This window comes from Euphorbia lathyris, chromosome 6 (assembly GCF_963576675.1).
Source record: "Euphorbia lathyris chromosome 6, ddEupLath1.1, whole genome shotgun sequence".
Lineage (NCBI taxonomy): Eukaryota > Viridiplantae > Streptophyta > Magnoliopsida > Malpighiales > Euphorbiaceae > Euphorbia > Euphorbia lathyris.
In genome coordinates this window covers 22,211,423-22,234,539 of record NC_088915.1, presented here as the reverse complement: position 1 = coordinate 22,234,539, position 23,117 = coordinate 22,211,423, and the positions used below count along the sequence as shown (strand labels likewise).

At 36.2% G+C, this 23,117-nt stretch overlaps 1 non-coding gene across 1 annotated transcript; it reads left to right on the top strand.

Annotated features, from left to right (window-relative positions):
• Positions 1-19,806: 19,806 nt before the first annotated feature.
• On the top strand, positions 19,807-19,914 carry LOC136234414 (small nucleolar RNA R71). The gene has a single exon (XR_010691298.1). It is a non-coding gene; the product is annotated as a small nucleolar RNA R71 (small nucleolar RNA).
• The last annotated feature ends 3,203 nt before the right edge of the window (positions 19,915-23,117 follow it).

Genomic DNA, 23,117 nt, shown 5'->3' with positions numbered 1-23,117 from the left:
TTCGGGTTTGAACCGAATAGGAGGGCCGTCCACAGATGAATGAACCTAACCCAAGTAGAGATAAAAGAAGGCTAGAGTTTAACCTAACCTCTCTCTATAAATAGACAATTAAAGTGTCTAACCTAATACAAAGAAATAACCTAATATAGAGAAAAATATTTGTTATGTTTATTATATATTTAATGATACATAATTGTTATAGATAATTCTCTATTTAGGAAAGTCGTTTATTGGAGTTTCCTACCAATCACATTTGCTTTGTATATATTTGTACATTACCTATTCAATACAACCAAGATTGCACATTGATTGTTTTTATGTTATGAGAATGCTGACTATTTACGGTGCAATCAGTTCATCTGCCACTTCCTCCTCCATAGTAAGAAAGGCCTTTCACAACAAGTAGAATCTCTATCCTACCATCAATCATACGATGTGCATCCAAATTTCAAATTCCCAAAAGGTTCGGTGAAATTGTTGGTTCAAAAGGACCACTATCAAAATAGTTTAAGATATGTATTTGTCAATTTTTGTGTTATATTGTAAGTTGCTAGATTTTTATTGTACTTTTTTTATAGATATCATTGCATGATAAGGTTGGAAGAACATTGTACAATTGGGTTGAGAGGTTTAGAAGTGACGACTCAAGGTATGAAGCGGGAATCTTTCAGCGGCCCTTGACTGGGTCGTGGAAAATCAATACAGACGGTTTAAAACAAGATGGTATGTCAAGTTCCGTGTCCATTATTTGGGACGAATAATGTAACCGGGTTTATAGGGATGAATCTGTAGCGGACCAAGAAGTCAATTATATGGAAGAAAATAGGGTCTCGAAGGTGTTAAATCTGACCTCAACTGGTGACTATGAGGTAACCATCCACTTCTATTTTGTTGGACACAAATTGTAAAATATCGTGGAATAAAGTAAGGATAAAGGGAGATCGTGTGAAAATTGCAATAAGATGATATGAAGAATAATAAAAAAAGCAGAAGTTGCTAAATGATGAGATTGGCCATACTTGTTGTTTGGGCAACAAGGCTACAGACTTGTTTGCAAAACATGTAGCCACATTGCCACCCGAAACAGTGTAATTTTTTTGATAAAACTTTTGAATTTTTATCGAAGACATTAGAAGAGGATAAATTGGTACACCTAGGTATAATGTACTTCATTTTCATTATTATATGTCTTATAATGCTTCATTTAATTTAAAATTTTAAAATTTTATGTGTTTAGGGAAGGTAAGAAGAAAAACAAGAACAAACCAAGTGGAAGCTTCTAAAGAGAGAGTAGATAAGAACATAAACAAAATTTTATAGAATTAATGTAGAGTATATCAATGACATTTCTTGACTATCTCTTCGAGTTTGTTTGGTCTATTGTTTAAATGACATTGATATGCTGTATTAATCCTATTAAATTCTTACTATATTCTTACCTACTCCCGCTTTAAAAGCCCTCACTTGGTTTGTTCTTGTTTTTTTTCTTGCCTTCCCCAAACACGAAATTTTAAAATTTTAAATTTAATGAAGTATTGGAAGACATATATTAAAAAAAAAAAGAACACAAACAATGGATGGAAATAAATAGTACTTTATACCTAGGTGTACCATGTTTGTCTTGTTCTAATGTCTTCGATAAAAATTCAGAAGGTTTATAAAAAAATTGAAGTGTTCTAAGTGGCAATGTGGCTTCATATTTTGCTAACAAGTCTACAGCCTTGTTGCCCAAACGGATGACCAATCTTATCATGTTGTTGCCTTTTTATTATTATTATTTTTCCAATCATCTTATTGTAATTTTCACATGGTCTCCTTTTACCCGTACTCCATTAATTCCTCGACATTTTCACAATCTATGTCCAACTAAATAGAAGTGGATAACTGTCTTATAGCCATCATGTGTGTTAGATGTAATGCCTTTGTGACCCCATTTGGTTCCACATAGTTGACTTTTTGGTCCCTTAGAGATTCACAAACCCCACAAACCCAGTTAAAATATTCGTCCCATATAATATACACAAAACCTGACATACCATCTTTTTTGTGAACTGTCTATGTTGATTTTCCAGACCCAATCGGGGGCTGTTGAAAGATTCCCACTTCATATCTTGAGCCGTCACTTCTAAACATCTCAACCCAATTGTACAAGGTTCTTTCAACCTTCTCATATAACGATATCTAATAAAATATAATAAAAATTTAGCAACTTAAAAGATAACACAAAAATTGACAAAATGATAATTCATTACTATACTTAAATGATAATTTTTTGAATGAAAAATGAATATTATGGCAATATTAATTTCTAGGGTAAATTTTAGATTTCGAATCAATAAAAAATGTGACAAGTTGTCCTTATCATTTTTTAAAAAATATAGATTTATTCTTGAATAAATTTTTATCTAAATTTTAGACCTTCCAAACTGTTAAAATCTAAGTATATGAAAACATATAAACAGAGAAAATGCTGTTAATATCTTATTGAATTGAGAAAAACAATTGGCTATATATAGCCTTACAAAAAGCCACATTACAATTGCTATTAAAGTGGCAACTAAATAACAAACTGTAGAATCTATTCCAACAAAATAGGGATTTATTAAACACACTAATAAACAAACTAGGACTACTTCAACTCAAACTCTAACTGAGTAAATTAACAACTTTTGACAGCTCAACATCCTCCCTTAAACTTCAACTCAGTTTACATTTGAACCACTGCAGACTCCCAACAAATTCCGAAACCTCTCAAACGCATCTAGCTTTAATGGCTTAGTCATGATATCTGCAACCTGGTTTTGAGTAGGACAATAAACCAGTTTCAACACTCCATTTTTTTGTAAGCTCTCGAAGAAAATGAAATCTGACATCTATATGCTTGCTCCGTCCGTGCAATACCGGATTTTTTGAGAGTTCAATGGTTGAACTGTTATCACAAAAAATTGTTGTACTGCTGGTCTGAACTTGATTTAGCCCTTCCAAAATTCTCTTCAACCATACTGTTTGACAAGCACATCAAGCAGCTGCAACATATTCTGCTTCAGTGGTAGATAATGTGACAATCGGTTGTTTTTTCGATGACCAAGAAATAGCTCATGAGTTTAGTTGGAATACATACCCCGAAGTACTCCTTCTATCATCTACATCTCCGGCGTAGTCGCTATCTGTGTAACCAATTAGCTCAACATCTCCCTTCTTGCTGTAGAGTATTCCAAAGTCAGATGTGCCTTTCAAATATCTTAAGACCCTTTTTGCAGCTTTGAGGTGCAATTCCGTTGGACGTTCCATATATCTGCTTAATAAACTGACCACAAACATAATATTAGGTCGAGTGGCTGTCAGATACATTAGACTGCCAATTAATTGCTTATACCGACTACTATCCACCCTTACTCCATCCTCATCCTTTGTCAGTTTGCAACCTGGAACAATTGGATTATGAACAGAGTTGCATTTATCCATATCAAATTTTCCCAGAACCTCTAATGTGTACCTCTTCTGACAAATAAAAATCTGCTTTTGACCTTGCAAGACTTCTATACCAAGAAAATATCTCATTTTCCCCAAGTCTGTCATATCAAATTCTTTCATCATAGATTTCTTAAATGCAACAAACATATGCTCATCATTGCCCGTAAATATCAAATCATCAACGTAGAGACAGACAATTAGAATTTTACCTCCGTCCGATTTGATGAATAAAGTATGTTCATAAGGGCAACGCTGGAAACCTCCTTTAACAAAATAAGCCTCTATCTGACTATACCAAGCTCGAGGTGCTTGTTTTAGTCAGTATAGGGCTTCCTTTAACCTGTAAACTTTCTGTTCAGCACCTTTTTTCACATAACCGGGTGGTTGTTCGACAAAGATCTCTTCATTGAGTTCTCCATGAAGGAAAGCTGATTTCACATCTAACTGGAAAATATTCCACCTTTTATTAGATGCAAGAGAGATTACCAGTCGAATTGTCTCGAGACGTGCCACTGGTGCAAAAACTTCCGTATAATCCACCCCATGCTTTTGAGTGTACCCTTTTGCGACTAGCCGGGCTTTGTACTTCTCCACCTCGCCACGTTCATTGAGCTTTGTTTTGAACACCCACTTCACTCCAACCTTCTTAGCATTTGTAGGAAGGTCTGTAAGTTCCCATGTGGCATTTTTCTCTATTGCTTCAATCTCCTTATCCATTGCAACTCTCCACTTTGCATCTTTCACTGCATCTTTGAATAAAACTGGATCATTGGCTGCAAACATAACAAAATTAGTTATATCATCTTCCTCTGATAAGCCTTCTCCACTTTCGTAGTCCTGCATCCATCTTGGTTGTCGTATCATTCGTTGCATTCTAGGACTTTCCTCATTGCTGTCAAACGATGGGTCTGCATCTGTGCCAAGTGAGTTTTCACTTTCGCTAGGGCTGCTATCCTCAACTGAATCAGTTTCCTCTTCATTTTCTTCTGTACCGTTACCAGAGCCATTGTCCTCATCAGACTCTTTATCACTATCAGCCCACTCCAAGTCGACCAAAACAGATTCTTTATGACTTTTCTCCCAATTCCAATTGTTATCTTCTTCAAAAATCACATCTCTACTTATGATAATTTTTTTAGAGATAGGATCATACAACCTGCCTTTGACTCCTCATTAACTCCGAGTAGAACACATTTGATACTTTTATCATCGAGCTTTGTCCGCTTGCAATCTGGAACATGGACATGAGATATGCACCCAAACACTCGAAAATAATCAACCGATGGCTTGACGCCACTCCAAGCTTCTTCTGGAGTTTTGTTTTTCACGGCAAGTGTAGGACTTTTATTAAGAATATGAGTTGTCCAATTGATAGCTTTTGGCCAAAATGTCCTGGGAATTCTCTTTCTTGAAAGCATGCTTCGAACCATATTCATAATAGTTCGATTTTTCCGTTCTGCTATGCCGTTTTGTTGAGGAGAGTAGGCTGCTGTTAATTGTCTCCGAATACCATTCTCCTGACAAAAGTTACTAAATTCAAGAGAGGTAAACTCTCCACCACGATCAGTACGAAGACATTTTATACTCAAACAAGATTCTTTCTCAACCAAGCTTTTGTATTTCTTGAATGTGCTAAAGGCTTCTGATTTTTCAGCTAGGAAATAAACCCAAGTTTTACAGCTAAAATCATCAATAAAGGTGATCATGTACCTTTTGTTGCTGTTGGATATAGGCGTGATTGGTCCACATATGTCGGAGTGAATTAACTCCAGAACTTGAGAAGCTCTCCACATGCTTTTCCTTGGGAATGGATCTCTTTGTTGCTTCCCCACTAAACAATCTTCACATACTTTGGATGGGAATTCAAGGCATGGAAGACCGCGCACCATCTTCTTTTGTTGAAGGATTTTTAAGCCACTCTAACTTAAGTGACCATATCTGTAGTGCCAAAGTTGAGCCGGGTCTTCCATAAAGGAGTTAAAACAAGCTTCCTCTTTTGGTTGTGATCGAACAAACAACTTGAACATTCGATTGGAAGACATTGTTGCCTCCATGATTGGCCCTTTCTCCAGATGATAAATTTTGCAGGTTCCGCGTCGTATAAGAATGTCCAATCCCTTTTCAGCAAGCTGCCCGAGACTTATTAAGTTGTTTTTCAGACCAGGAACACAAAAAACTCTAGAAATAACCTGCACAAAACCATTCACGAGCATTCGAATACTTCCTTTTCCCATCATATTCATGCTTGAGTCATCTCCTAGTTTCACCTTCTCTTTGAAGTTTTCTTGGAAATCTGAGAAAAGCTCTCTCTTGCCACATATATGATTGCTGCATCCAGAATCAAGATACCACACTTCTTCAACGTTGGTATTCTTATCATTCATATAAGCCATCAATAACAATTCTTCATTGTCTTCTGCATAGTATGCTTGTTTGTCAGACTCCATGTTTGGACATTCATATGAAAAATGTCCATATTGATGACATTTATAGCACTCGATCGATGATCTATCAAAAGTGCGTCTCCCACGACCTCTGCCTCTACCTCCTCGAAATCCACCATGACCTCGACCTCTTCCTCTTGATGGCTCCTCAAAAGCAACCTTCAACGCCTGTTCTTCCACAATGTGAGCCTTCATTCGTTGCTCATGCACTAAAAGACTACTTTGCAATTCGTCAATAGTGAGAGTGTCTAAATCATTTGACTCCTCAATAGAACATACCACACAATCAAATTTGGATATCATAGATCTGAGTATCTTTTCAATGACTGCCACATCATCCATTTTGGCTTTATTAACCCTCAATTTATTGACTACAGCAAGAGTACGACCAAAATATTCATTAACAGACTCTCCTTCTTTCATATGCAGTAATTCAAACTCCTTTTGAAGAGCTTGCCTTTGTGATCGTTGTACTCTCGCTGTCCCTTGATATTTCTGCTTCAAGGAATCCCAGATACTCTTAGCTGAATCTTTGTTCAAGATGGTTTCCAGAATCGATCTATCAATGGCTTGGAAGATTGCTTTTAAATCCTTCAACTTGGAATCGTCAATGGCTTTCTTTTGTCCGTCAGTAAGTTGAACTCCAGCAGCTGCTACTGCTACTGTTGAGCGATTTCCGCAAGTGCACGGTATACGCTTGTAGTAATAAAAGATATCGATCCCACAGGGAACACTTTTTTAAACAAAACTTATTTATAATCGGTTAAATTTACTTTAAGGTTTATAATATGAAAAAAATCGTTTAATCGGTTTTGGTTTTGAAATTGCTAGAATGAGAATTAGATTAGAATATGAAGATGTTAGAAAATATCTGACTTAAGAATAAATTTGCAAAACAGGAACGTTTTAGTACTTTAGAAAAGTAAACAGGTATATTTGTTTGCATTAAGCAAAGAAACAACTTTAAACTTTGTACGAATTATAAAGATGAAATAAATGACGGAACCTCTAATTAATAGGCTTTGAACGCGACAAAACCCTTATCCGGGATAATTGCCCTTAACCAAATTAAAACTCTACCGAGATAATAATTTGCCTAAGTGTTCAACAAAGTTTCCTTGTAAAGATTTGAATTAAATACGTTTTAATGAAAACACCAGCATCAATCCACTTCGGCTCATTTACCAAAGTGCTGCATAAGAATCTATCGAATAGAACGGACTTTATTAGATGAAATATAAATTGATACAAGTTTACAGAGAACATGGAGCATTGAATTCTTCGACGGCGTGCAAGTGAACGAGTTGTCAATCCTTTCCTTGGGTTTCGTTCGAGTTTGTCAGGCTCAGGGGCGAATCCTCTACTCAATCTTCTCGCTGAATCTTCGTAATAGAGACTGGGTCGGTCCACTACCAAAATGTAAACTAAACTGGAACAATGTCTAAACGCTACTGAATTTGTTATTATTTTGTAAACAATGTGTGTACATCATATTGCTTTTGAACAGAATCTAAATCTAACTTCTGAATCACTTGATTCAGAACTTCTGCATAAATTCTACACTAATCTCTTTCTTCTACACATATATCATTATATCCAACTCTCCATCAACTCTTTATTTATAGATTTTGAAGAGTCTTGATCGAAGTGTCGTGTCTGTTGCGAAAGAACGTGTCCGCTGTGAAAGAACGTCTTTATCCACCCGAAGGATCACGTTTCGTCGAAAACGAAAGTGTGTAACATGCTTCTAAAATCTCCTGCTCGTACCGAGATTTATCAAATTCACTGCCGAGAATGGGGGAGCATCAAATGCACTTCAGACGAAGGGGAAAAGTGACTGGCGAAGCGTGTCGCGACCGTGAAAAGGAAAGCCGCGGTCGCGGCACGGAGCATTTTTCGTTTTTCAGCCCTCGTTCGTGTCCTCGACTTAGCGTTATTAGTTTTCGTCGTCTTCGACTCCTTTTGTAGGCCTTTTCTTCTATTTTTGAGCTCTTTTTACTCCTATTTGGATTTTACCAAATATTTATGTACCTTGCATGAAAGAAACATATTCGAAAGTAAAAGCTTTCTAAATAGGTATAAATAGCATAAATTCGTAGCAACATTGATGTAATTATTGATAATATTATAGGTGTATTTTGGGCTTAACAAATCTCCACACTTAATCTTTTGCTAGTCCCGAGCAAAATTTCACTGAATTTATTCTCTAACTAATCTCTTTATGAAAATAAAACATATATCTCTGTATTACCTTTTAAATTAGTTAAGCTGAAAAGACTAGCTTCGCATGGCAATTTTATACGCAAAATATCAAACTAACTTAGTATAAATACGATATATCATTCGTCTTGTATTTTCAATTTTGAATTGAAGCATTCGGGACGATATAAGCACGCATGTTATTGAGTTTTTCATCTCAAGGCATTTCAAAGCACAAAATTTCCTTTCCCAAACCTAAACTAATATATGAGATATATTAAAATGAATAAGTACTTGATTTTATTTGCTTGGTTACACCCGAAATAAGGGTGGTTTCAACCGTAACCTTATACGTATTTTATTGCTTTGTGTTTGCTTAAGAGGTACCGACCATGCCATGGGTGGACGCAATCGTTACTTTAAACTTATACACGCTTGTTTTTTTTTTTAAAACGTTCATTCCTTACCTCGATTGTGATAAGGGTGGTCGCAACCGTGGCCAAAAGTAAACGATACTTAATTTTCTTCCCTTTCATACCTCGATTGTGATAAGGTTGGTCTCAATTGTGGCCAAAAGTTAAGAATTCAACTAATCGATTAATTAACATGAATTATTAAATTTAACTTGGAAAAAAGAAAAATAGCACATTCATCCTATATTGACTTAAAATTCAACATGTATTATGACTAAAGTTTCCTTAAAAACTTCAATTGGTTTTAATGTAAGACGAAATCAAACCGAGCTAAAATTGTTAGTTCAATTTAATGCCTATAAACCTAATTGAAAATTTAAAATAAGATTTATTGTATCATGAATTGCATGATATAAAATAGAGATTGAATAAAGAATTTTTACTTAAATACATTCACTCGAGACAATTTTACTTAAAATCGTATCGGAGATTTGTGAAAAATTTAAAAAAAATATTACCCGTATAGAAATATTATTTCTATAGATAATGATAACCTAAAAATAATCATAAGTTATGAAAATGTAACGTTATGAAAAATAATGTTAAATAAATTGTGTTGCAATATATGTTGCATTTGCATAAAACAAGTGTTGCATTTATTCGTTGCATTTATTATTTGTTGTGCAAAATAATATCTTTGTTGAATTTATTCGTATTTCGTATTTATGTAGAAATTGATATATGTATGTCTCCTCCCACACTTAAATTGGACCATGTCCTCATTGGTGCAAAAAGAATGGAGAAAATATAGAATACGAAATAAGGCATACGAAACAAAGATTTAAATTAAGCAAATGAAACATTCAACATAAAAGTAAAAATTGTACCAAACATAATAAAAGGAAAATGTATCAAACATATAACAAGATAAAAATAAAATGAAAGGAAAACAACCTAAGCATGAGGTGGTGAATCGGGAGGTGTAGGTGACATCTCCACATTGCGGCGTCGGAAAAAGGAAAGCATCCGATGCCGAGTCGATCAATGTTCACGCCTCAAAAGGTTGAGGTTGTCATTCATCACCATATTGTTTTCAACCAAATCATCAATGCGTAGATTCATTGAGCGATTGTTGGAATTAATTTGGTCCAAAATCCTCCTCAAATCTACCGGAGCATCCTCCGCTTGAGGTGCTTGGGGTTGTGCCTGAGCCGGTGGTGCATCCTCCTCTCCTTCCGCATCTCCGCCACCTTCGGTACCTACAAATTGAGAACTTGAAGCGCCACCACCCATAGTGCCACGAAGATGGGCAATACGGGTAGCATAGGAAATAAAGACGGGAGGTCCTTAGGGAAGCAATAAATGAGCTCGCTCAAGAGCCGAGATGTCCAAAAGCGGAACATACCCACGGTAGGTGGACATGTCATAGTCGGCCAATTCACCCCGTGCTCCCAACACAAGACCGGTGATAAAATTACAAAGAGGGATTTGAATTGTACTAGCCCTCGAAGCACGGAACAAATGGTCAAATATGATACCAACGCAATCAATCCTCAAACCTTTAAGCAAACTATCCAAAACATACAAATCCCGAACTTGGACCTTTGAACTCTCAACACGACCAAACAAGGAGAAACTCAAATACTTATGAAAGAAGAACACACAATTGTCCTTAATCAACTTGCTTGAAGTGTTTTTGGAATTAAAATAATCTTGATCCGAGAGAGTTTGCCAAACAGCATCATTATCAAAATCCTTAGGCTTATCGTAAAAATCAGAAGTAGGGAAGCCAAACATGTTTTCCATTGCTTCATAATCAATGGTATAAGGTATACCATTATTCCTAAAAGAAATTGAAGTTTTCTTCTTGTTCATGGACAAAGTGACCAAAAATTCCACAACATACTCATTAATACGCGGGAAACGCATATTAACGAACTCTTGCCAACCCAAAGCTTCAATAAAGGCATCAATTCGAGTAGAGAAATTTAATACTCTTACCGAATGGAAGTCTAAGAAGTGCATATCTACAAATTGGCGGTCGGCTTGTGAAAAATGTTTGAAACGAGCGGCTTCTTCCTCCGAATAGATGTCAAAATAAGCTCCGCATTGAATCCGGAGGCGATTAGCTTCCGTAATGGCGGGTTTGTTACCAACACGCTTTGTCCTAACCATGGTGATGGTGTTTAGGGGCTTATGGTATTAGAAAAAGAAAAAAAAGAAGAAGAAGTGAAAAGAAAGACCAAAGCTTGAAGATGAGGGTTTAGGGTGTCGCGACCGCGAATGGCATAGCCGCGGCACGCGACTTTCAGGCAATTTTTTGCCCTGAAATCGGTCCAAACTTGCTGCTCATACCGAGAATTGGTTGAAATGGCCAATTTTGGTTCCTTTTGACTTGGTTTGTGCATTGTTTTTGTTGAAATGGTTCCTGAACTTAATATTAATTGTTCCTGTACTAAAAACTTTAAATAAATGACATTAATTGCAAGGAAAACCAAAGGTTTTACCTTAATAAATTGAATTAAAGTATAATAAATTGATTTATGAGTAATTAATGAAACTTAAATCCCAGGCTTTGTTTGGTAATTTCATCACTGCATCAAGAAGGGGCAGGCTGGCTGCACTTCTAAATATTCAGCAAGCATCTCTCCCATTCTCTTATCTGGGTGTACCTTTATTCCAAGGAGCGCCTAGAGCTCGCCATTTGAATCCTCTCCTTGACAAATTTCTCAGTAAATTCAATCTCTGGCATGGTCGTATGCTTTCATTTGCGGGGAGGCTCACCCTCATTAAATCATCATTAACTGGTGCCCTGGTGCACTCCTTTCTGATTTACCGTTGGCCTTCCTCCCTAGTGCAGAAGGCTAATAAGGCAGTAAGGAACTTTCTCTGGACTGGAGACAGGGATTGTAGGAAACTCATTATGGTTCCGTGGAATCTCTGCTGTCAGCATGTAAACAATGGTGGATTGGGGATTAAAAATTACAGGTTGTTTAATCAGGCTCTTCTTGCAAAATTTGGTTGGGAGCTAATCCAAGGAAGTGGTGCTATCGTCAAACTACTTCGGACCCGGTTCTTTGAAATTTCTGGTCTGAGTAAAAAGCACATTTCAAACTCCTCTATTTGGTCGTCGCTCAGAATGATTATTGATGAGATTAGAGCAGAATCAGTTTGGTGGATTGGTGAGGATTCGGAGCTTAACTTTTGGGTAGGAAATTGGATTGTGCCGTCAATAGCCGATCAATGGCAAATTCCGCGAAATTTGCAGGCAAACCTGTACGAACCGATCCATCTTTACAGACAAAATGGAGAGTGGCACAATTTGCAATCGCTTCCTGAGGACATCCAATCTCGGATTCGGCAGATTGAAGTGCTAAATGGAGCAGATTCATGCATTTGGGAGCCTTCTGACTCGGGGCTACTGACAGCCAAAGCCTATTATGCCATTCACGACACTGCAAACAGAGTTGGTTGGAGCAAGTTCCTTTGGAACCCGCACGTCCCTCCCAGGCGATCCGCAACCTGCTGGAAACTTCTGCATGGTAAATTGGCAGTTCAGACGGCGCTGCAGAAGAGGGGATTTCATCTCGCGCAACGCTGTGAGTTGTGCAAATCTAATGTAGAGTCTCTCTCCCATCTCTTCATCACTTGCAAAGTCGCTATCGAGCTGTGGTCTATGATATTCAACTTATTTAACATAGGTTACTGCTATCATTCTGCTGTTGCTGAGTTCTTCTTGGCTTTATACTCGATGCGCCTTGGAAGAAATAGGAGAAAGAGCTAGAATTATGCAGTAGTCACTTGCATTTGGTTCATTTGGCTTATCAGAAACAATGCGATCTTTAAAGATGACCTCCCTTCAATCCAAAGCATAAAACACAGACTCATGACGCTGATTAGGGAGGGATGCGGCTCTGCTGTTAGTACGGGAAGACAGATTCCGGAACCGAGTTTTGTGACAGTGAGATGGCTGGCTCCTCCGGCAAATTGGATAAAAGTGAATACTGATGGTGCTGCGAGTTCTGTAGGCAACGCGGGAGCTGGGGGATTATTCCGCAATGCAAGAGGATTTGTCGTCGGCTGCTTCGCTCTTCCTATCAGGAGCTCGTCCCCTATCATTGCTGAATTAAAAGCAATTGTTTTTGCTGTCAACGCCGCATGGGAAAGAAACTGGAGAAACATCTGGATTGAATCAGACTCAACTTTTGCGGTTCAGTCGTTGAAAAATAGTCGCTCTGATATGCCTTGGAGAATACGAAGGGAGTGGCAAACCTGTCTCAATTAGCTTTCTGTTATGAACTGGCAAGCATCGCATATCTACAGAGAGGGCAACCAAGCTGCGGATCGATTGGCAAGTCATGGGCAATCAGCCACATCTACTTGCTGGTGGCATTTAGCTCTATACTTCTGCCAAGAGTTAGTGGTCGATGATCTATGTAATGTAGCTCGTTTGCGCTTTCTGTAAATTGGTGTTTATTCTTTTATTCTTTATATTTTTTGATTCTTTTTTCTGTTCCTCCCCCTCTGTAATTTTCTTTTTTTATCAATAAATTTCGGGTTGTTGGTTGTGTCGGGGGTGCCAGCCTAGCTGGGATGTCCGACCCTCCTTCGCGTCCCAACTTTCAGTCAAAAAAATGAAACTTAAATGTTCATTTATGCATATAAGTTAAGAGAACCATATTAAATGCATAATAAGTGCATGTTAATACATATGTAACATATGAATTGAATTTAGTAAATGTAAACTTAATTCATTAAAAATAAATTGAGTTACAAAAAAAAAAAAAAAACATATTTAGTTCAAGTGAATCTTTTTTATCTTAATTTGAGTAAGAAAAATTAGAAAGTACCCATATGAAATATGCTAAGTATAGATAATGGATCAAATGGATAAAAATTAAGAATTAAACTAAATAAGATTTTTATTATATAAACATATGTACAAAATAATGAAAACAAACCAATAATCAAAAATATATACAAAAATAACAATGAAAAATAGAAACTATTCTACATATTCATCCCTATCTAACGGGATATTTCTGGCCTTAATATGATCAATTTGAAATTGCACGAAAGTTTCACGTTCCGGTGCAGACAAAAATTGAGGCCCCGCTCGAAAGACACGTTTCACAAGTCCTTCGCGCTCGAGAAATTCATAGTCAATTGGCGGGAAGAATTCATCATCACTCCAGGGAACATCAATAGTACCATTTGAACCGAGAATTATTCCACAGATTATATTGTCGAACCCAATCTTCTTATCTTTGGATCGAGAAGTGGCGACAAGACCTTCCATCAGAATTTTGGAAGAATCCACTGCATTGCCCTGAAATATATCTCCCAAAACATACAAATCTGTGTCACGGACCACACTACTGAATGTGTGCCCGAATAAACTGTGACACAGAAATTTGTGTAAATACAGCATGGAGTTGGAGCGAAAAGAGTGATTATAGGCGAGTTTTGAATTGAATCGCCAGAAACCAGTGAACATTCTCCAAATGTCTGAGGATGTCATGTTTCGTCCAGGATGACGTTTGATTGTATCCCTCGGGGGAAAACCAAACCAAGCATGCAACTCAGGATAGCCAAAAGTGAAGATTTCGCCTTCTCGACGAAAACTGAGACGTACTCGTCGTTTATTAGTAAAACGCACGGTACAGAAGAATTCGAGTATCCAGTTGCCTATTATTGGAAATCGCATTTGGGAGAATTTTGTCCACCCTAGGCGCTCCATATAGCGGCTCATGTCATCAGCAATGCCTAATTGGTTGTTAAGGAATTCATCCAAATACAACATTCCGGTGAAGAATGTGTAACGGAGACTCCAATAACGCCTACCTTGATCGTGGTTGAAGATAGGAAAAGGCGCCCCATATCGCTTGGATAAGTCTGGGCGTTTGTTGATTGAGGCAGTATTGTGCCTATGTGATTTGTATTTGGTAGGCATGGTGCAAAGTTAGTGTAACTTTAGCAAAGAACGGTGTTTGCGAAGAAAAATCAGAGTTCTGACAAAGATGAAAAAGAATTGTACCAGAACCTGAGACCTTTAGGGTTAATTTATAAGAGTTTAGGATGAAAAGAGGTGTTGATTTAATTATGAAAAGGTATAAATTGTACCTTTCGGGTAATGAAGAAACTTAATGTTTCAATTGCCAAGAGGTTTGTCGAAAGGGTGAGAGTGTTTCAGGCCTGATAGTGCAGGAAATACGCGTGTCGCGACCGCGAATGGCAAAGCCGCGGTCGCGACACGCTGATTTTCTTGCGAAAATCAGGCATTAAAGCAACCTTCTGATTCACGGTAGAGAATTTAAAAATTCTCGGCATGAGCAGAGAAATCCGAATCAACATAGACAATTATGAAAAAGAGTATTATCGGCAGGGAATTTCCAATTCTCGGCAGAGAATTGCCTTAAACTACAAAATCATCCTAATTGCCTAAAAATTAAATCTAAAATCATGAAATATAAATATTTTATGTATTTAAATCATAACATAAAGTCATCTAATCATAAAAATGGCATTTTGAAATAAAATAAAATAAAATAAAATAAAATAAAATAAAATAAAATAAAATAAACAAAATCATAAAAATAATAAAATAAAATAAACTGTGTAAAATAAACTGAGTAATTCATATGTCAGATAATCTTGTTACGAACTCAATTCCTATTTGTGAAATATTTTCGTAATAGATTTTACATCGATTACCATTAACTTTGAATCGAACTCCGTTAGGACCTTCCAGTTCCAAAGAACCATAATCGAATGTTTTGACGACTAAATATGGTCCTAACCATCTGGACTTAAGTTTTCCTGGAAATAAACGAAGTCGTGAATTAAATAACAGCACTTTATTACCAACATTAAAGTGTTTGATTTTAGTTTTGGCATCATGCCATTTTTTCACTTTTTCTTTATAAATTTTTGCATTTTCGTAAGATAGATGACGTAACTCATCTAACTCATTTAAATTGAGCAAACGTTTCTTACCTGCTTGATGTAAGTCAAAGTTTAGTTCTCTAATAGCCCAGTAGGCTTTATGTTCTAATTCGACTGGCAAATGACATGCCTTACCATACACCAAACGGTACGGAGTCATTCCTATTGGTGTTTTAAATGCAGTACGGTATGCCCATAATGCATTATTAAGTTTAGAAGACCAATCTTTTCTAGAGGATGAAACAGTTTTCTCGAGAATCCATTTGAGTTCTCTATTTGATATCTCTGCCTGACCATTTGACTGAGGATGGTATGGAGTTGATACACGGTGGCGTACTCCATATTTTTTCATAAGCGTATCAAAACTCTTGTTTATAAAATGAGTACCGCCATCACTAACGATAACCCTAGGACAACCAAATCTACAAAATATGTCGTCAAGAAAATTAACGACAACCTTAGAATCGCTCGTCGGGGTTGCAACTGCTTCAACCCACTTTGAAACATAATCAACGGCAACTAATATGTAAGTTTTACCATTGGAAGGGGGAAAAGGTCCCATGAAATCTATTCCCCACATGTCGAAGACTTCAACTTCTAATACGGTTGTGAGGGGCATCTCATCTTTCCTTCATAGATTTCCTGTTCTTTGGCACTTATCACAACGAGTAATAAATGAACGGACATCTTTAAACATCGTAGGCCAAAAGAAACCACTTTCAAATATTCTAGATGCTGTCTTGTTAACTCCATTGTGTCCTCCATAAGAGCTAGAATGACATTCTGACATTATGGATTCAAATTCATTTTCACCAACGCATCTCCTAATTATCCCGTCACCACATGTTTTGAACAAAAAAGGATCTTCCCAAAAGTATTGTTTAATATCGAAGAAAAATTTCTTCCTTTGGTGGGAATTTAATCCTTCCGGAACAATATTGGCTGCGAGGTAATTAGCAATATCTGCATACCAATGTGATATAAAACTTTTCATTTGATAGAGATGTTCATCAGGAAAATCATCTCGTATACCGATAGTTTCACCTATAGGACCGTTTTCATCTTCAAGTCTCGATAGATGATCGGCGATAAGGTTTTCTACTCCCTTTTTGTCTTTAATCTCTATATCAAACTCTTGTAACAATAAAACCCATCTAATTAGACGTGGTTTTGCATCCTTTTTAGCAAATAAATATCTTAATGCTGCATGATCAGTATAAATAATAACTTTTGAACCTAATAAATATGACCTAAACTTGTCACATGCAAAAACTACGGCTAACATTTCTTTTTCTGTTGTGGTGTAGTTTAATTGTGCACCAGACAGTGTGTAACTTGCATAATAAATGACATGAAGTTTCTTATCCTTCCTTTGTCCTAAAACACATCCGACAGCTAAGTCACTTGCATCACACATAATTTCAAAGGGTAGATCCCAATCAGGTTTAGCAATAATAGGTGCACTGACTAAAGCAGTTTTCAATGTTTCGAAAGCTTTAATGCATTCTTCATTAAAATCAAAGGTTGAATCTTTCATGAGTAAATTAGTAAGTGGTTTGGAAATTACAGAAAAATTCTTAATAAATCTTCTGTAAAAACCAGCATGTCCTAAGAATGATCTTACTCCCTTTACAGTAGTTGGAGGGGGTAATTTCTCTATTATTGAGGTTTTTTCTCTATCTACTTCTAATCCTTTTTCAGAGATTTTGTGACCTAAAACAATTCCTTCGTCAACCATGAAGTGACATTTTTCCCAGTTTAATACCAAATTTGTTTCTTCACACCTAGACAAAACTTTATCCAAGTTTTCTAGGCATGAATCAAAAGAATCTCCATAAACTGAAAAATCGTCCATAAAAACTTCCATGATATCTTCAATGAAATCATTAAAAATCGCAGTCATACAACATTGAAATGTTGCAGGTGCGTTACACAGACCAAAGGGCATTCTTCTATATGCAAATGTTCCGTAAGGGCATATGAAGGTTGTTTTATCTTGGTCATCCGGGTAAATGTATATTTGAAAGAATCCGGAGTAACCGTCAAGAAAACAGTAGAAAGCATGACCAGCTATCCTTTCGATCATTTGATCAATGAAAGGAAGAGGAAAATGATCTTTCCTAGTTGCTTTATTTAAATTTCTATAATCTATACAAACCCTCCAACTAGTGGTGGTTCGTGTAGGTATTAATTCTCCTTCTTCATTCCTTACAACTGTTATGCCTCCCTTTTTAGGCACACAATGGATTGGACTAACCCATTCACTATCCGAGATAGGGTAGATGATTCCATTGTCCAGAAGTTTAGTAATCTCATTTTTTACTACTTCTTTCATGTTCGGATTTAGGCGTCTTTGCCTATCCGCTTTAGGTGGCTTATCTTCTTCTAAGTGAATTCTATGCATTACAATACTTGGATTAATACCTTTTAAGTCAGAAATTTGCCAACCCATACTTCCTATCCTACTTCTAACAACTTTCAATTTCTCTTCTTGAACTTGTGTCAACTTGTTAGAGATAATTATAGGTAGAGAATCGCTTTCGCCTAAGAAAGCGTACCTCAAATGACCTGGTAATTCCTTAAGTTCTAATTTAGGTGGAACTACAATTGAAGGCGGAACTGGTCCATCTTCTCGAATCAAAGGTTCTGGGTCCTTATCTTCTAGTTCCTCACTCATTATAGGTTCTATTATTTCTTCTTTCTGAACAATGTCATTTACACATTCTTCAATTAAATCAAGTTTCATACAAGCGAAATCCTCCATAGGATATTTCATCGCTTGATTCATATCAAACTCAATCTTATCATCTCCTATTCGTAAAACTACTTTCCCTTCCGACACGTCAACTAGAGCACGTCCCGTGTTCATGAACGGTTTACCAAAGATTAACGGACAATTTACATCATAAGCAAAATCTAAAATAACGAAATCGGTAGGAAAAATAAATTTGTCAACTTTAACCAAAACATCCTCAATTATACCGTATGGTCTTTTAGTGGTTTGATCCGCTAATTGTAAAATCATATTGGTACGTTTGATGTCTTCTTCTAAGCCTAACTTATTGAATATAGATAATGGCATCAAGTTAATGCTTGCTTCTAAATCACAAAGACAACTTGGGAATTCTATATCTCCCAATTTACACGGAATGGTAAAACATCCGGGATCTTTGAGTTTTGTGGGCAAATTGCTTGACACAATCGAACTGCAATCTTCAGTAAGTGAAATGGATGAAATTCCTTCCCAACTGATTTTCTTTGAAATTAAATCTTTGAGGAATTTTCCATAGTTGGGAATTTGCGTAATTGCATCCATAAACGTTAAATTAATATGCAAATTCTTAAGTTTGTCTAAAAATGTTAAAAGTTGTTTATCATAGTCCTTGTTGCGGACTTTGTGTGGAAAAGGTGGTTTGGGTACAAAAGTTTTTGTACTAGAGTCTATTGGTGCATCTTTTTGTTTTAATGTATCTTCTTTGGCCTTCGATAAATCAGTTCCAGGTAAAGTTGAATTTCCGGGCATTTCCGGGCCTGAGTAATTTTTCCCTGAACGAAGAGTGATAGCCTTAACATGCTCTTTCGGATTTTCTTCCGTATGGCTTGGAAGACTTCCCTCTTTGCGGGATGGAATTGATTTAGCGAGTTGTCCAATTTGAATCTCCAAATTATGGATGCTAGATGATTGGTTTTTAATAAGCTGATCGAATTTATTTTCGATCCGTTTAAAACCATCGTCGTGATTACTTATTTTTTCGCTCATCGCATTAATGAATTTGTCGATTTTAGAAGATAAAGTGCTAAACGTATCTCTTGATTGATTTTGATAATTAATAGTACAATTTTGATTAGCATTAACATTATTGTTATTATCTCTCCAGTTAAAGTTAGGATGATTTCTCCATCCAGGATTATATGTATTGGAATAAGGGTTATTAGTTTGGTTTTGCCCTTGGACAAAGTTTACCTGTTCAATTTCACTCATACCTTCCTAATCCACATCCGTTTGGATTGGTTGACCATTAGGATCACACGGTGCCATAAACCTATCAATTTTGTGCGACAAGGCAGAAAATTGGGCTTGCAACATCGCTACTGGATCAAGATTCACTATACCTTTAACTGATGATGTAGTTGAGGATGATGGTTTCGCTGATGGTAGGTGTCCACGTTCCGCGGGCCACATACTGCTGTTGATTGCCATTTCCTCCAAAAGTTCTCTTGCTTGGGCAGATGTTTTCTTCATGAATAACCCTCCAGACATAGCGTCCAATGAACCTCTAGTTGTAGGATTTAGTCCATTATAAAATGTTTGCATTAAAAGTTCAGCGGGCAATTGGTGGTGTGGGCATAAACGTTGAAGTTCTTTAAAACGTTCCCAAGCCTCATAAAGAGTTTCATTATCATTTTGAGAAAAAAGATGTTAACTCTTTAATGACTCTTGCGGTTTTTGCTAAAGGAAATTTTTTTGATAAAAATGCTTGGGCTAATTGCTCCCAAGTCTCAATTGATGCGGCTGGCATAGAAGTTAACCATTCTTTGGCTCGATCCTTCAAAGTAAAAGGAAAAAGGCGAAGTTTGATTGCTTCTGCAGTTACATCAGTAATTTTGAAAGTGTCACAAATTTCTAAGAAATTTGTCAAATGGGTGTTAGGATTTTCGTTAGGTAACCCGTAAAACATTACATTATTTTGCAACATATTAAGCAATGCAGGCTTAATTTCAAATTGATTTGCATTGATTTGGGGTCTAACTATACTGTTTGTTACACCGGCCACTCCTGGCCTAGCGTAATCCATAAGTGTGGCCATTACTTCTGGCTCGGTAATTTTAGTTTTTATTGGGGTTTTGTTTTTCTTTTTCTTTTCTCTCTTGTTCTTTTTAAGAGTTGTTTCAATTTCTGGGTCAATAGGATCTGGTGACGTGCCCGAACTTCGAGAACTGCGCATGAACTTGAAATTTCGCATGAACAGAAACTACCTACAAAACAGAATTTGAAAAATAAATATGTTAGTAATTGTAAATGAATAAAATATAAAAGTTTGAATAAGTATGAATAAACCTATATTCGTAATAAAACACGAAAAATTTAAAATTTTGTCAAAAAATTTTGGCGTATCCCCGGCAACGGCGCCAAAAACTTGTTGAGCGATTTTCGCAAGTGCACGGTATACGCTTGTAGTAATAAAAGATATCGATCCCACAGGGAACGCTTTTTTAAACAAAACTTATTTATAATCGGTTAAATTTACTTTAAGGTTTATAATATGAAAAAAATCGTTTAATCGGTTTTGGTTTTGAAATTGCTAGAATGAGAATTAGATTCGAATATGAAGATGTTAGAAAATATCCGACTTAAGAATGAATTTGCAAAACAGGAACGTTTTAGTACTTTAGAAAAGTAAACAGGTATATTTGTTTGCATTAAGCAAAGAAACAACTTTAAACTTTGTACGAATTATAAAGATGAAATAAATGACGGAACCTCTAATTAATAGGCTTTGAACGCGACAAAACCCTTATCCGGGATAATTGCCCTTAACCAAATTAAAACTCTACCGATATAATAATTTGCCTAAGTGTTCAACAAAGTTTCCTTGTACAGATTTGAATTAAATACGTTTTAATGAAAACACCAGCATCAATCCACTTCGGCTCATTTACCAAAGTGCTGCATAAGAATCTATCGAATAGAACAGACTTTATTAGATGAAATATAAATTGATACAAGTTTACAGAGAACATGGAGCATTGAATTCTTCGACGGCGTGCAAGTGAACGGGTTGTCAATCCTTTCCTTGGGTTTCGTTCGAGTTTGTCAGGCTCAGGGGCGAATCCTCTACTCAATCTTCTCGCTGAATCTTCGTAATAGAGACTGGGTCGGTGCACTACCAAAATATAAACTAAACTGGAACAATGTCTAAACGCTACTGAATTTGTTATTATTTTGTAAACAATGTGTGTACATCATATTGCTTTTGAACAGAATCTAAATCTAACTTCTGAATCACTTGATTCGGAACTTCTGCATAAATTCTACACTAATCTCTTTCTTCTACACATATATCATTATATCCAACTCTCCATCAACTCTTTATTTATAGATGTTGAAGAGTCTTGATCGAAGTGTCGTGTCCGTTGCGAAAGAACGTGTCCGCTGTGAAAGAACGTCTTTATCCACCCGAACGATCGCGTTTCGTCGAAAACGAAAGTGTGTAACATGCTTCTAAAATCTCCTGCTCGTACCGAGATTTATCAAATTCACTACCGAGAATGGGGGAGCATCAAATGCACTTCAGACGAAGGGGAAAAGTGACTGGCGACGCGTGTCGCGACCTTGAAAAGGGAAAGCCGCGGTCGCGGTACGGAGCATTTTTCGTTTTTCAGCCCTCGTTCGTGTCCTCGACTTGGCGTTATTAGTTTTCGTCGTCTTCGACTCCTTTTGTAGGCCTTTTCTTCTATTTTTGAGCTCTTTTTACTCCTATTTGGATTTTACCAAATATTTATGTACCTTGTATGAAAGAGACATATTTGAAAGTAAAAGCTTTCTAAATAGGTATAAATAGCATAAATTCGTAGCAACATTAATGTAATTATTGATGATATTATAGGTGTATTTTGGGCTTAACAGCTACATCAGGAATACCATCTTCTATGATACTCCAATATTCTTTTGAAAAATTTTCCATGAGCATACACCAATGATCATAATGCCCATCAAATTTAGGAATAGACGGTTGCACAAATCCACTCTCAGTAGACATGTTTTCTCACCAAATAAAAGGGCTGCTGCCTTTGAACTTGTTTCACTCAACTCACGTGTTTGCACTCTGTATTTGCTAATAAACAGCTCTGATACCAGATGTTAAAATCTAAGTATATGAAAACATATAATCAGAGAAGATGCTGTTAATATCTTATTGAATTGAGAAAAATAATTGGCTATATATAGCCTTACAAAAAGCCACATTACAATTGCTATTAAAGTGGCAACTAAATAACAAACTGCAGAATCTATTCCTACAAAATAGAGATTTATTAAACACACTAATAAACAAACTAGGACTACTTCAATCCAACTCTAACTGAGTAAATTAACAACTTTTGACAGCTCAACACAAGCATCAATTATCTCTATAATATAATTATATGTTACTAATACATAAACTAACTAATAAAATATGCCAGTAAAACTAATTAAACTTAGTTACTAAGTGACACCATATGTAATCATTTTATCTTATCTAACTTTATAATAAATTGATCTTTACAATTCATGTTCTTCTTTTTATTATCATAAACAAAAATTATATTTAAACCCATAATCTTTTTAATTTTTCTTAATTAAGCCACTCATCTTTATAATATTTTATTGATTAAGCTTATGACATTTCATCTAAAATATTCATCAAACCTGCATGTAATTCCTTTATCTCTCCCTTTGTAAATCTTGGTTGAAATGGTCTTTTGGACAACATATACAATCCACCATCCATATGACCAACTACCAAATTTTTTTAGTCTCCAGGTCCTGTAATATACAACAATTAGGGTGAAAACTAATGCCTATTTCCTCTTTTTGCAAATTAAACTTAAAAGTAGGTACACATAGAACATTGTGTAAGTGTAAATTTCAATGTTCCTT